The sequence below is a fragment of the Nycticebus coucang genome, chromosome 5, assembly GCF_027406575.1.
Source record: "Nycticebus coucang isolate mNycCou1 chromosome 5, mNycCou1.pri, whole genome shotgun sequence".
Lineage (NCBI taxonomy): Eukaryota > Metazoa > Chordata > Mammalia > Primates > Lorisidae > Nycticebus > Nycticebus coucang.
Window position 1 is genome coordinate 89,468,931 of NC_069784.1, and position 13,080 is coordinate 89,482,010.

The following is a 13,080-nucleotide window of genomic DNA, read 5'->3' on the forward strand; positions in this document are numbered from 1 at the left end:
CTTGGGAGGCTGAGGCAGGAAGATTGCTGGAGCCCCAGAGTTTTAGGTTGCTGGGAGCTATGATGCCATGGCTACTCTATGCAGGGCACAGAGTGAGACTCTGTGTCACAAAAATAAATGAATGAATAAGTAAATGAATAACTACATTTTTACATATGAACTTCAGGTTGCTTTGCATATGTGCCAGTATTTTAATGTGTTTTCAACGACCATGTATGTGCCATTTTAAACATTGTTCCTATGTACGTTCTAAAAATTTTTCTTAAAGACTTTTCTGCATTTCCACTTAAATATACGTACCATTTCTAATAGTGCTATCATCCTTAACTGAATCATTACATCGTTTTGATCATTAGACATCCTTAATTTTGTAGTTAACACTCAAAGGAAGAACATGCTATAAATGTAAAAATTTACTTTTAAAAGTTTGTTTTCTTGGATACCTTCTAAGGAGAGATAGGCAACCTCATTTAGTTTTCAAGCCCCATGTTAGATTTGCCATGAAAGAACCGTAGCCATGGCAGGAGGCTTCTGGGGGCCCCAGGGGTAATGGAGCTTCGGGAGCAGTTGGGGCGATGGGAGGGCTTCTTCCTTGTAAGGAGCATCTTTCTGTTTTGCGTCCAGGCGCAGATTGCTTTAGAGAAGTTGATGAGAACGATTATAACTTTTGTACTTCCATTGCCTTGACGCTTGAGTATTTTTCTCATAGAGCTTGAAAGCATTTCATCCAATGATATTTTGTCCTTAAAAGGGCATCTCATTCACTTGGGACTGTTAGTTGAAAACACATTAAAATACTGGCAATGTGACGTTCATATGTATACATTTATAGTTATTCATTTACTTTTGTCATTTAGTCTCGCTCTCGTGTCCTTTTCTTCGAAATTCTGTGGGTGCCTTCATCACTATTCTGTGATGACCCCAGAGAACTGGGTTTACCTTTATGATTGGATTTAGATGTTGATAATGTTTTTCTTGAATTGCAGGTGACTTTCAAAGAAGTACGGATTAGGGGTGTGACCTCACTCCCGCACCCTGTGAAAGACCCAGTTGGGCTCGGCTCCCATAAGAGAAGCTTTGGTCCCAGCCAACACATCATCTGGACGTCTGCACACAAGTAAGCTGCCCTGTCTCTCTCTTGTGCTTGTCTAGATTTTTGATAGATTTGATAGTTTTTCTCTCAGTTGATCACATTACTAAGATTCTGTAGTGAGTTAGTGTCACTTTCATACACAAATGAGATATATATTTATATAACCTAATTTTTGTATTGCATCTAGGTACATCCTGATATTGAGGATGAGATTGTGTATTGAAGATTTTGAAGAACTCCCAAGCAGCACATAAAGCATCATTTCAGCTCAGTTGCCTGCCAAGGAGTGACCTCTGGGGACCATGGCCAAAAGTCTATATGCAGAGGCGACCTGCCCAGTTTGCCTGGATTTCTTCACCAATCCCGTCTCCTTGTCTTGTGGGCACATCTTCTGCTTTGATTGCATCCAAAGTTGGGCATCAGAAAGGCAGAGTTCAAAACTCATCTGCCCCATGTGCCGAGCAGCGACAGAGAAGCCTGTCAGGGAAGAATGGCAGATGAGAACACTGACCCTCCTCCTCAAGCAGCACGGGCCCCTCCTGGAGCAGACGATGCACGTGAGCCCTGAGCTCCAGCGGTTCCGGGAAGATATGAGCCTGGATGCAGCCACTGCCAGCTCCCTTCTTGTCGTCTCTGAGGACCTAAGGAGCGTCCAGCATGCAAAGAGCCATCAGGACATGCTGGAAGATCCCGGGAGATTCTCCCACCTGGCCTGTGTCCTGGGTACACCCAGCTTCTCCACTGGCCGACATTACTGGGAGGTGGACGTGGGAGAGGTGAAGGAGTGGTCTCTGGGTGTCTGCAAGGAGTCGGTGGACAGAAGGCAGAGGGACTTGTCCTCTGAGCATGGCTTCTGGATCATCAGCATGAAGGCAGGAGCAATCAGTGCCAACTTCATCCCGGAAAGTAGGATCCCTGCAAGCCCTGGACTTGAGCGTGTGGGAATTTTCCTGGATGTGGAGATGGAAGAAATCCGGTTTTTCGATGTTGGAAATGATGCCCTCATTTATATATACAGTCCTATCTCCTCGCTGGGGCCTTTTCATCCGTTTTTCCTTCTTGATCGGCCTGGAGAAGGTGACGGTGGTGTCCTGAGAATCTGCCCTTGAAAAATTGAGATCTTCCTAGCAGCATTGTAGAGAATTAAAAGAGAACTTTGGCCTGAAAAAGACCAGAATGATCAAGGACCAGACAGTGTGCTGCAGTGCCATGAACTGTCAAATATTGTTAAGGGCATTTTGTAGACACTATAGCGACAATGATATAGATTTGTTTGTGGTAGATATTTTAGGCTTGTACTTGAATAACGGAGATATTTGTGAATGTTGTGAAGCAGAAGAAGCCTCAGTTTTCTAGTCTGTAAATTGGGATAATTTTATCTCTCAGTGAAATAGCTGTCATGATTAGAGACATCTCTGTAGTAACATTTCTAGCAAACAATGAATAGACAGCAGTGGGTTAAGTTAACTAGATATTAGATTTTGTGGATAGAAACTGTCTTTTTTATGTTACAGCTTTTTTTGTGGAATGTCTGATAGTTGTCTGTGGTCAAAGTATCTGATAGAACCAATGTGAGATGCTTTGATAAAGCATAAAATTTCAGAGAGAGGGAAATAGATCCTGGGGAAGATGAAGTTTCTCTCTCTTTTTTTTTTTTTTTTTGGCAGTTTTTGGGCAGGGCTGGGCTTGAACCCACTACCTCTGGCATATGGGGCCAGCACCCCACTCCTTTGAGCCACAAGCACTACCCCTAAGTTTGTCATTTTTACCTTCTTTGAAACACAGTTTCTTGAGAGTCAAGAACTTTGACCAAGGCATATTGTGAGTAGTGATTCATATTGTACTGGGCATTATACTTTGCCCACTTCAACAATTGACCTGTTGTGTAGCTGTCAGTTGACTAGGGTATGAATGTTAGGCACCAAGATGCCAATAGGTTTAATGAGATAATGTCAAAAGTTTATAAAATAGCAAAAGATTCAGCAACTTCCGGATCAACTATATACAGGATGAAATGACTGTTCTGAAGACTGGATCCCTGAAGGTCTGCCCAGCGGACGCAGGCTCACTTGCAGAACCCCTCTGCGTTTTCTGAGATGATAGGCCGTCTCCCAGCCAGCACAAACTTCAGACAACTGTTGCTGATTTTTTATTTGTTAAGAATTATTTATCTACCATGATAACTCATTAACGTGGATTCATCATAAATGTGTATTTAAAGTTGTTTTTTGTTTTGTATTAGTAGAATTTACGTTTTCTTGCAATTAAATTTATAAAATGTCTGTTGCTCTCCTGCGTATTCTGTTTGGTCCACCTGTCATTGTCACATCTTGCCTCAAGTTGGTGTCCCTCTTCCCCCAGCACGTCCACGTCATCTCAGACTGATTTCCCACCCGCCTCCTACAGTCTCAGGGTGGCTCCTTTGTCAAGGCTTCAGAGTCCATAGTGTGGGACTTTTTTCTCTCCTATGACATGGGTGCCAAAGGGCTGGGTTTAGATACATTCCACCTTTTGGCTTTTTCCCATAGAAAACCCAAATTGTCACTTTTCTTGTCCTTCCAATCCCACTGGGGGAGGGAGACAGCCGACTCTCCCCTTCTTATTTCCTTTTGATCCTTACAATATTATTTGAAGAAACTCCTCCCCTCCCTTGTCACTGGGCTGGGGTGGAGGACACCCTCATCTACCCAAATAGGACTTTGTAATGTTGAGACAAGTTTTCTAAGGCAATACTTACTACAAGTGATACACTGATAATTATCTCTTATTATATTTCACTAGAAAAAGTCCTGGTCTCACATACTAGTTTGATTTCACAGCTCAACAATCAGTTGAGTTCTGTATTTTGCAAACTGGCAGAGGCTGTGGGCTTCCTGACCCCCTATCTTGAATGTTAAGGGAAGGGCAACCTCAGTTTCCCTGGGACCACGCTTAAGAGCTAGTGTTATATTGGCACGTTGAGCTTTTGTTTCAAGGAACTTTCCTTGTAGACATTGAAGCCCCAGCCTTTCATTCATTTCTCAAACTTTAGGGGAAGTGTCTGTGCTCAGTGATTGGCATGGTTCCTTTCCCTTTTCTGATTGAATTACTGAGGCCCTGGGGGAAGGAAAGCCTTGATGGGGGCTGGGTTCCATGCTCAACCTGTGGTAGAATCAGGATTTATTTAGTTATTTTTCTTTGAGACAGAGTCTCATTGTGTCGTCTTTGGTATTGTGCTGTGGCGTCACAGCTCATAGCAACCTCCAACTATTTGGCTTAAGCGGTTCTCTTGCCTCAGCTTCCCAAATAGCCGGGACTAAGGTGCCTGCCACAATGCTTGGCTATTTTTTGTTGCAGTTGTCATTGTTGTTGTAGCTGGGCAAGACTGGATTCCCACCTGGCAGCCTCGGTGTATGTGGTTGTTGCCATAACCACTGTGCTACGGGTGCTGACATTTGGACCTGAAGCATTAAACTTGCTCTTTATTGTATATACTTAAAAAAATAGATCTCGCTGCCCTAACATATAGTGTAACTCTTGTCCTCTAGTCTTTTCATATGCATAAATTAAATCCCTTAAATAGACATTTATAAAAATGTACATGGTTTAATGGAAAATAAAATATTACCCAAGTTTCTTAATGAGTTGATGTGAGCCATTTTAAATACTGGTATATTTTCAGAATAGTAGAATTACTAAGTAACAGAAAAATGTTGATTGATGATGAAACTCATTCCCAAACTGCCTTTGTACATATATTAGGAAAAGTTAATTGTGCCTCAGTTTATACAACTGTAAAATATTGTTTTTCTTTCCAGTGTAGTGGTTTGGGAACATAAATTCCCCATGCTAGTATGCTCAGCCATACCCATTGTTATGATGGAATACTACTTTGAAGTGGCTATTTTATAAGGCCATAAACTTGATCCATATGCTGAGTGATAGAATATTTTGGTTCTACAATATAGTAGGATGTATTTCCCCTAAAACATCCCTTCTAGGGCTACATGATATGTAGCTTTAAAATAGGTAATCTGTCATTTTGGCCAAACAAAATAACACTGAGTAGTTGTAATTAAGTTAAAAAGAGGGGAGAGTCTGGTTATGATGGTTTCTTTGAATTTACAAGGCATTCGGATTCTGACTAGAGGGAGAATTGTTCTATGTAAACATTTCGGCTTCTTATAAAAATGTTAAATATTATAAGAAAGCTATCTTCTCTTTTATTTACTATGATACATTTACTGTAAAGTAGGGAATGAATGAATGTGGATTGCTGTCAACTATAAACACTTCTGTATGTCAGCATCTAATGACCACCTACTGTGTGCACAGCACTACTGGTAAAATTTTTAAGACATTGTTAACATTAAAATATTTAAAAATTGCCTATATAAAAAAAAAAAAGAATGAGTATTTAGCAAAATCGCTCTCACAAACTTCTTATGATCCCACCTTGCTATGGACCTAATGAGAGACAGGGACATGTACACATGTCTGATCTGTTTTTTTTTTTTTTTCTAGACAGAATTTTGCTCTGTTGTCTTGGGTAGAGTGCCATGATGTCATAGCTCACAGCCACAACCAAAGTCTTAGGCTCAAGTGATCCTCCTGCCTCAGCCTCCCATGTAGCTGGGGCTACAGCTGTCTGCCCTGACTCCCAGCTAGTTCTGTAGTTTTAGTAGAGACGGGGTCTCCCTCTTGCTCACGCTTGTCTCCATCTCCAGAGCTCAAGGGACCCTCCTGCCTCAGACTCCACGTGTGCTAGGATCACACGAGTCCCTGGGCCCGCCCACCTGTCTCTCTGCAGGGGCTGCCTCCTGACTCCTTGTCTCCCTCTTGCCTTCATACAACTCCTGGCCCTGTCACATCAGTCTGGTGGCTCCTGTCCTAAAACCTGCAAACCTGGACTGGGCCACATGGAGTAAGTTCTCTCAGTTGCTGCCTCCTGCGCTCTCTCCTTCCGTCCTTACCAGGCCCACCAGCTTTCTTTCCCTTATGGCACCTGGATTCTGGGGACTCAAATCTGATGTTTTTGACTTGTAGCTTTGTGATCATGGACAAGCTATTTAGCTTCTGTTCTCATTTTCCTACCTAATAAAGAGGGATGGAAATAAGCCCACCATGTAAGCAGGTTGTGAAAAACAAATAAAATAATTCTTATGAGGATTAAATAAAATAGTTAACATTGATTGTTTGACTTGGGTCTTGTAACAGCACATAGAATGTGCTGACACTTTATTAATTTATTTTTGCAACCAAGTCTCACTCTGTGGCCCCTGTCTAGAGTCCCGTGGAGTCATAGCTCACAGCAATCTCACACTCCTGGGCTCAAGTGATCCTCGCACCTCCGCCTTCTCTGTGGCTGGGTCGACAGGCATCCCCCCAACTCCTGGGTAGTTTTTCTATTTGTAGTAGTGACAGGGGTCTCATTCTGTCTCAGGCTGGTCCTGAACTCCTCAGCTCAAGCAAATGCTCGCCTTGGCTTTAGCAATCCAGGGTGCTAGGATTACAGGTGTGAGCCATCTGCTGACAGCTTTTTGTGACCAATTATTAACATCCTGTATTGTTATCTTTCGTAAAGTGTGAAGTTGGCTTTTAATTCAACATACTCTTTGTCAGGGTACGAATATAATCTTTGAAGTGCTTTAAACATCATCAGGAAGAAGTTTTGCATACTGACCATTTCTGTCTTTGCTAATGATATGACTGTCTGATATCCCTGATGGACTGGTACAAGCATCCAGCCCTGCTGTCATTCCTTCCTCCCTCCTCACTCCCTGTCCTGTTCTCTCCCTTCTACCCGCCCTCCAGCCTCCCCTGCCTATTACAAACTGTAGTGTGGAGGTGTACGTACACAGGGAAGCTTCACTGAATGCTGGTGGTAGGGGTGGGATCAGTCTGAGAAGAGAACTCAGGCTGCCTTAAAAAGCAACAGTGGTGTGGAAATAGATTACGATTCTCAACCTAATTTGCAAACTACGATTATGTGTGTTTTACAGCATCGCCCACTTCCCCTCCAATAGTCCTTATCAAATTTCACCTTTCTAGGCCTCCGTCCATCTTACTCTCATATTGTACTTCCTAAAGAAAAAATCTCCTCATAAACTCTTTGCTCACCCTCGGCTCTTTTGTTGCGTCTGCCTCTTCCACAGTCTCCTTCCCAGGAGTGCTCTCTGTTCCTTCCGCTTGAATTAATGTGACTGGCCAGGACTAAAGCTGGGTGGAGAGGGGACAGTAGGAGCCTATGGAGATCCCAGAGAGGAGCGAAGGCGAGAGCTCTGCTCAGCTCCAAAGTACACGAGCCAGGTGCTGTGAACCAAGGTGGAGGTGGCTCTCAATCCTTTCTACCTGGACATATGAAAGGATAAGGCAAAACTTCAACCCCAAGCTCTCCAGTTTTGGGGAAGGAAGAAGTTCCCTGCCATTCTTCGGATGTAGTTGACCTGAGTATTTTTACTTGGCTACAAAGACCAAGAGAACCAAAGTACGCTGGAACAGTGGTTCTCAAGTGTAGCTCCACGTGGGAATCACCTGACAGATCTGTCAGACATTTTCTTTCTTTTTTTTTTCTATTTTTTATTATTAAATCATAGCTGTGTACATTAATGCAATCATGTCAGACATTTTCAAGACCAAAACCACACTTCACCCCAATCCAGTCAGAATCTCTGTGACTAGGGCCCAAGCAGTGGTATGTCTAGGTGATTCCAAAGTGCAGCTATGGGCTGGGTGTTGTGGCTCATGCTTGTAATCCTCTGGGACGCTGTTGCCAGTGGATTGACTGAGATTACAGGTTCGAGACCAGTTTTAGTCAAAGCTAGACCTCATCTCTAAAAAGTGTCGTGGCAGGTGCCTGTTTCCCCAGCTACTTAAGAGGTTGAGGCAAGAGAATCACTTATGCCCAAGAGTTTGAGGTTGCTGGGAGCTATGACACCATGGCATTCTACTGAGCATGACAAAGTGAGAATCTGTTTCAAAACAAACAAACAAAAAACAACAACAATAACAACAACAACAACAACAAAGCAACAAAGTGCAGCTTTGGTGGAGAATCACTGGTTCCAAAACTCTATTGTGCATCAGAGTCCCTTGGATGGGATCAGTGGGTCTGGGGTAGGACCTAGGATTTGCAATTGTAGCAAGTTCCCAAGGTTGGTGGAAGAGCCCTACTTTGAGAGCTAATGGATGGGAGGATACCAAGTCCCCTGATGCTGATGTCTGGGTTTATATGGGAATTTATTTTAGAAAAACTTACAAGAAAAATTAAGTTTGCTGCTATAAACTTAAAACTGATTTTTTAAAAATAAGGACAATTGGGTTGCAGCTGTGACTCAGCAACCATGTACCAAGGGTGGTGGGTTCAAACCCAGCCTCAGCCAAACTGCAACAAAAAAATAGCTGGGCGCCTGTAGTTCCAGCTACTCGGGAGGCTGAGGTAAGAGAATCACCTAAGCCCAAGAGCTGGAGATTGCTGTGATCTGTGATACCACAGCACTCTACCGAGGGTGACAAAGTGAGACTCTACCTCTAAAATAATAATAATGATAATAATAATGACAATTTCAGAGATTTGAATCTCCTCCAAAATTTTTTTTTTGTGTGTGTGTATTTGACATTTTTATTTTAGGCTGTAAAAACAAAAACAAGGAAGCAAACAAACAACAACAAACAACTTGAAATAGGCTTGTCAAAAGATGTAAATTCATCCTTTCCAGGGAAGCAGAAGGCAGACCATCCTGCTTCACTGCTGCTTGCACTCTGCTGGATTTTGATCCTTCTTCGGGTCATAATCTGGATCTTTTTCCTCATCTGCTCCTTCACCTTCTTCATCATAATCACCATCGTCATCTTCAATAGCTTCTCCAGTAAAGTATAACACTGATCTTGGGATTATATACTAATGTAAGAAGTGACCAATTTCAAAGTCTGCAGCAAGAATAGCTTCAGCAGCATCTTCCAGATCTCCACTTTCAGGAACTTCAGGAGGTACAAAAAAATTAAAGAAGGAGTCATTGGAAACTGTTTTAGTCACAGTATGAACTGTCCCATGTCCCTTATGTTTCTGCTTCTTCTTAATGGTTTTCAAAATGACATTCTTTTATTTTTTCCAATCTATCTGGCACCCTGTACAATCCATAATTTCTGGACCATCAAAAGAAAACGGATCAGAATCCTCTGGTTCTGACCTCATCCTATATGTCTCAAAAATCTAGGCAACCTCAAGAAAGAGACAGGGCAGCTTACTTGTCTGCAGACTTCCAGATGATGTATTGGCTGGGACCAAAGCTTCTCCTTATGGGAGTCACTCTACCCAGGGCACAGAGGGAGACTCTGTCTCACAAAAATTAATAAATGAATAAGTAAATGAATAAATACAAATTTTTACATATGAATTTCACATTGCATTGCACATGTACGTGTATTTTAATGTGTTTCCAACTACCATGTATGTGTCATTTTTAAAAATTATTTCTTTTTACTTTCTAATATTTTTTCTTAAAGACTTTTCTGCATTTCCTCTTAAATATATGTACCATTTCTAGTAATCCTATCATCCTTAACTGAGTTGTTACATCATTTCTGATCATTGGAGATCTGGAATTTTGTACTTAATGCTCAAAGAAAGAATGCTATACACGTAGAAATTTACTTTTAAAAACTTGTTTTTTTTTTGTATACCTTCTAAGGTGAGATGGGCAACCTCATTTAGTTTTCAAGAACTATGTCAGATTTGCCATAAAGGACTGGTAGCCATGGCAGGAGGCTTCTGGGGACTCCAGAGGTTATGAAGCTTTGGGAACAGTTGGGGTGATGTGGGGGGCGGGCCTCTTCCTTGTGAGGAGCATCTTTCTGGTTCGGGTTCAGGAGCAGATGATTTTAGAGAAGTTGATGACAATCATTGTAATTTTTGTATTCATGTTGGCTTGAGGCTTGATTATTTTTCTCAGAGTGCTGGAAAGCATTTCATCCAATGATACTTTGTCCTTAAAAATGATTCTACTCTGGGCATCTCATTGGCTCAGGGGTGGATTTTGCTAGTTTCACTCCCACGTGTCCTTTTCTTTAAAATTCTGAGGGTCCCTTAGTCACTGTTCTGTGTTTATTCTAGTAGCACTGGGTTTGAAGTTGTTGTGAGCTATGATGACACCATGGCACTCTACCCCAAGGGTGATAGAATGAAACTCTGTCTCAGAAAAATAAATAAATAAATAGGCATTCTTCAGGCCTTTCTGGACCAACATTTTTCATAAGAAACCATGTGAAAAGAATGGTGAAATTTTCTGCTCCTTAAGAGGTTACTATCTTGGTGGGGCAGTGCCTGTGGCTCAGTTAGTAGGGCACGGGCCCCATATACTGAGGAGGTAGGTTTGAACTCGGCCCCAGCCAAACTGCAACATCAACAACGAAATAGCTGGGTGTTGTGGTGGGCGCCTGTAGTCCCAGCTACTCAGGAAGATAGGAGAATCGCCTAAGCCCAAGAGCCGGAGGTTGCTGTGAGCTATGATGCAACAGCACTCCACCGAGGGCTACAAAGTGAGACTCTGTCTCTTAAAAAAAAAAGAGGCTGTTTGGACAGTTTGATAAAAAGCTATTTTTTGTTTCTCATAGGTATCAGATGCTGACATGGCTGTAAGATGTGTATTTAGGTGTCACACAAAGCCTGGTCTCAGCCCTTAGCAAAGTAGCTTCTAAGAACCTCTTTTTTTTTTGGCCGGGGCTGGGTTTGAACCCACCACCTCTGGCATATGGGGCCAGCGCCCTACTCTGTTGAGCCAAAGGCACCACCCAGAACCTTTCTTAAAAGATAGTGGCTGTCCCTCCGGTCACTTTGGGTCTCTTCTAGCATTTTTGCTTCCTGGAATGTAGACACTTGGACTTCAACATGAGGGGCTGCCTGAGGGCCTGGGAGAAGATTGAAGCAGGATAAGCTGCATCCCTGAAGGCTACGGGGATCCCTGAGGGCTACAGAGCCGCTCAGACAGCCCTGGCACCTCACCTCCAACTTCATGGACATGATAAAGAAAAAGTGACTTTCTGTTTTAAGCCCCTGTGATTTTTTGTGTTTTACTTGCCCATTAACTTATTACTAATTCATGTTCTGGTGTACCAAGATCTCTGCGACACGATGATTGATTCTTGCGTGTTCTCTGCAGTATTCAACCCCCCAGAGGCCTTTCTGAAGCCCTGTAGGGCGGCCTCCAGGACTCTTGTCATGTCCTGCAGGGCAGTGGCCAGTATACTTTGGTGATTGTCTCACAGCCTGCCCTCAGCTTTATTTTCTCTCCCTCTACGAGCAGCTTCAATAAATGAAAGACTTGGAGCAAAATGTACCTCAGTTTTCTTTATTTAGTGGAAAACTTCAAACATGTGCAAAAAATAGAGAAAAGTATAATGAATCCTCATATGCTTACCACTCTGCTTCAGCAGTATCAACAAATGGCCACCCCCCCACCAGATTATTTAACAGCAAATCTCATATCATTTAGTTCATAAGTGCTCAGTAAATATCTGTAAATGAAAAGGACTTAGGAAAATTATACTACCATTATCATACATAAAAAATACATGATTCCTTAATAGTATCATATATCTGATTAACATTCACAATTTTTCTTTCTGATTCAGGATTGAGGCTGTACTTTGAGTATCTCCAGCTATTCTGAACTGGGGTGTTTGCCTACATTTGAGTCCCTGTGTTTTCTGTGTCAAGATTTCTAATCTCAAAATAGACACTTTTTCCAGTTTTATTTTATATGTTTATTTATTTTATAATTTTTAATTTTTTTTGAGACAGTGTGTTAGTCACCCTGGGCAAAGTGTTATGGGGTCATAGCTCTCAGCAACCTCAAACTACTGGGCTCAAAGGATCCTCTTGCCTTACACTCCTGAGTAGCTGGGACTGTAGGCACCTGCCAAAATGCCCAGCTAGTTTTTCTATTGTTTTAGTAGAGAGAGGGTCTAGCTTTTCCTCTGTCTAGCCTCAAAGTCCTGAGCTAGGCAATCCACCTGCCCTGGGCTCCCAGAGTGCTAGGATTACAGGCATGAGCCACTGTGCACAGTCATTCCAGTTTTATTTTAGGTGTTTAAGAAACTAACCAGGGGCCGGGCGAGGTGGCTCATGCCTGTAGTCCTAGCACTGTGGGAGGCTGAGGCGGGTGGATTGCCTGAGCTCAGAGGTTCCAGACCATCCTGAGCTGGAGTGAGCCAGACCTCGTCTCTACCACAAAAAACAAACAAACAAAAAAAACCCAAACAGCCGGGTGTTGTGGCGGGGGCCTGTAGTCTCAGCTACTTGGGAGGCAAAGGGCAAGAGAATCACTAAAGGAAGAAAAGAAAAAAAAATTAAAAAAAAGAAAACAAAAAAACACTTCAAACTAATATGAGTGAAAGCCAGTTGACATTGAAAGCAAAATTAAAAAAACAAACAAACAAGAAAACAAAAGAAACTAACCAGGGCTCTCCTCACCTTCCATTAAGTCACTATGTTACCCTAAAGCCCACCCAGGGCACTTGGGCATCCTGTTACAGTCACCCAGCTATAGCTCATCTTCAGGGCATCAGTGATTTTAAACTTCCAACTTTCAGATTCGGATCCACCTAGAGGTATTTTTCATATTCCGATGCATGTCACAAAAGCAACACCTCAGTTCCATGGCCTCTTCCCGGGGTTCTAGAGTAGCATTGCCTGAAGGTTGTTACTATTTTCTTTTTTTTTCTGAGACAGAGTCTCACTGTGTCACCCTCAGTAGAGTGCTGTGGCATCACAGCTCATAGCAACCTCCAACTCTTGGGCTTAAGCGATTCTCTTGCCTCAGCCTCCCAGGTAGCTGGGACTACGGGTGCCCGTCACAACGCCTGCTTATTTGTTACTATTTTCTTTATAAATGTCCTCAGTGATGAGGAAGTAACTTCTGGGCTTAGTGGCCAGATCTGCTCTTGACCGGCTCTGTGGGCTGTCAGCACAGCAGATCAGCAACAGGCAGGCCCTTTCCCTCAAGGAGCGA

At 42.7% G+C, this 13,080-nt stretch overlaps 1 pseudogene across 1 annotated transcript; it reads right to left on the bottom strand.

The window, feature by feature from the left end:
- Nucleotides 1–8,662: 8,662 nt before the first annotated feature.
- On the bottom strand, nt 8,663–11,090 carry LOC128585544 (nucleosome assembly protein 1-like 1; annotated as a pseudogene). The gene is made up of 2 exons (XR_008380062.1): nt 10,869–11,090; nt 8,663–9,284 (listed from the first exon to the last, which is right to left on the bottom strand). The product of XR_008380062.1 is annotated as a nucleosome assembly protein 1-like 1 (transcript).
- Between the last annotated feature and the right edge of the window lie 1,990 nt (nt 11,091–13,080).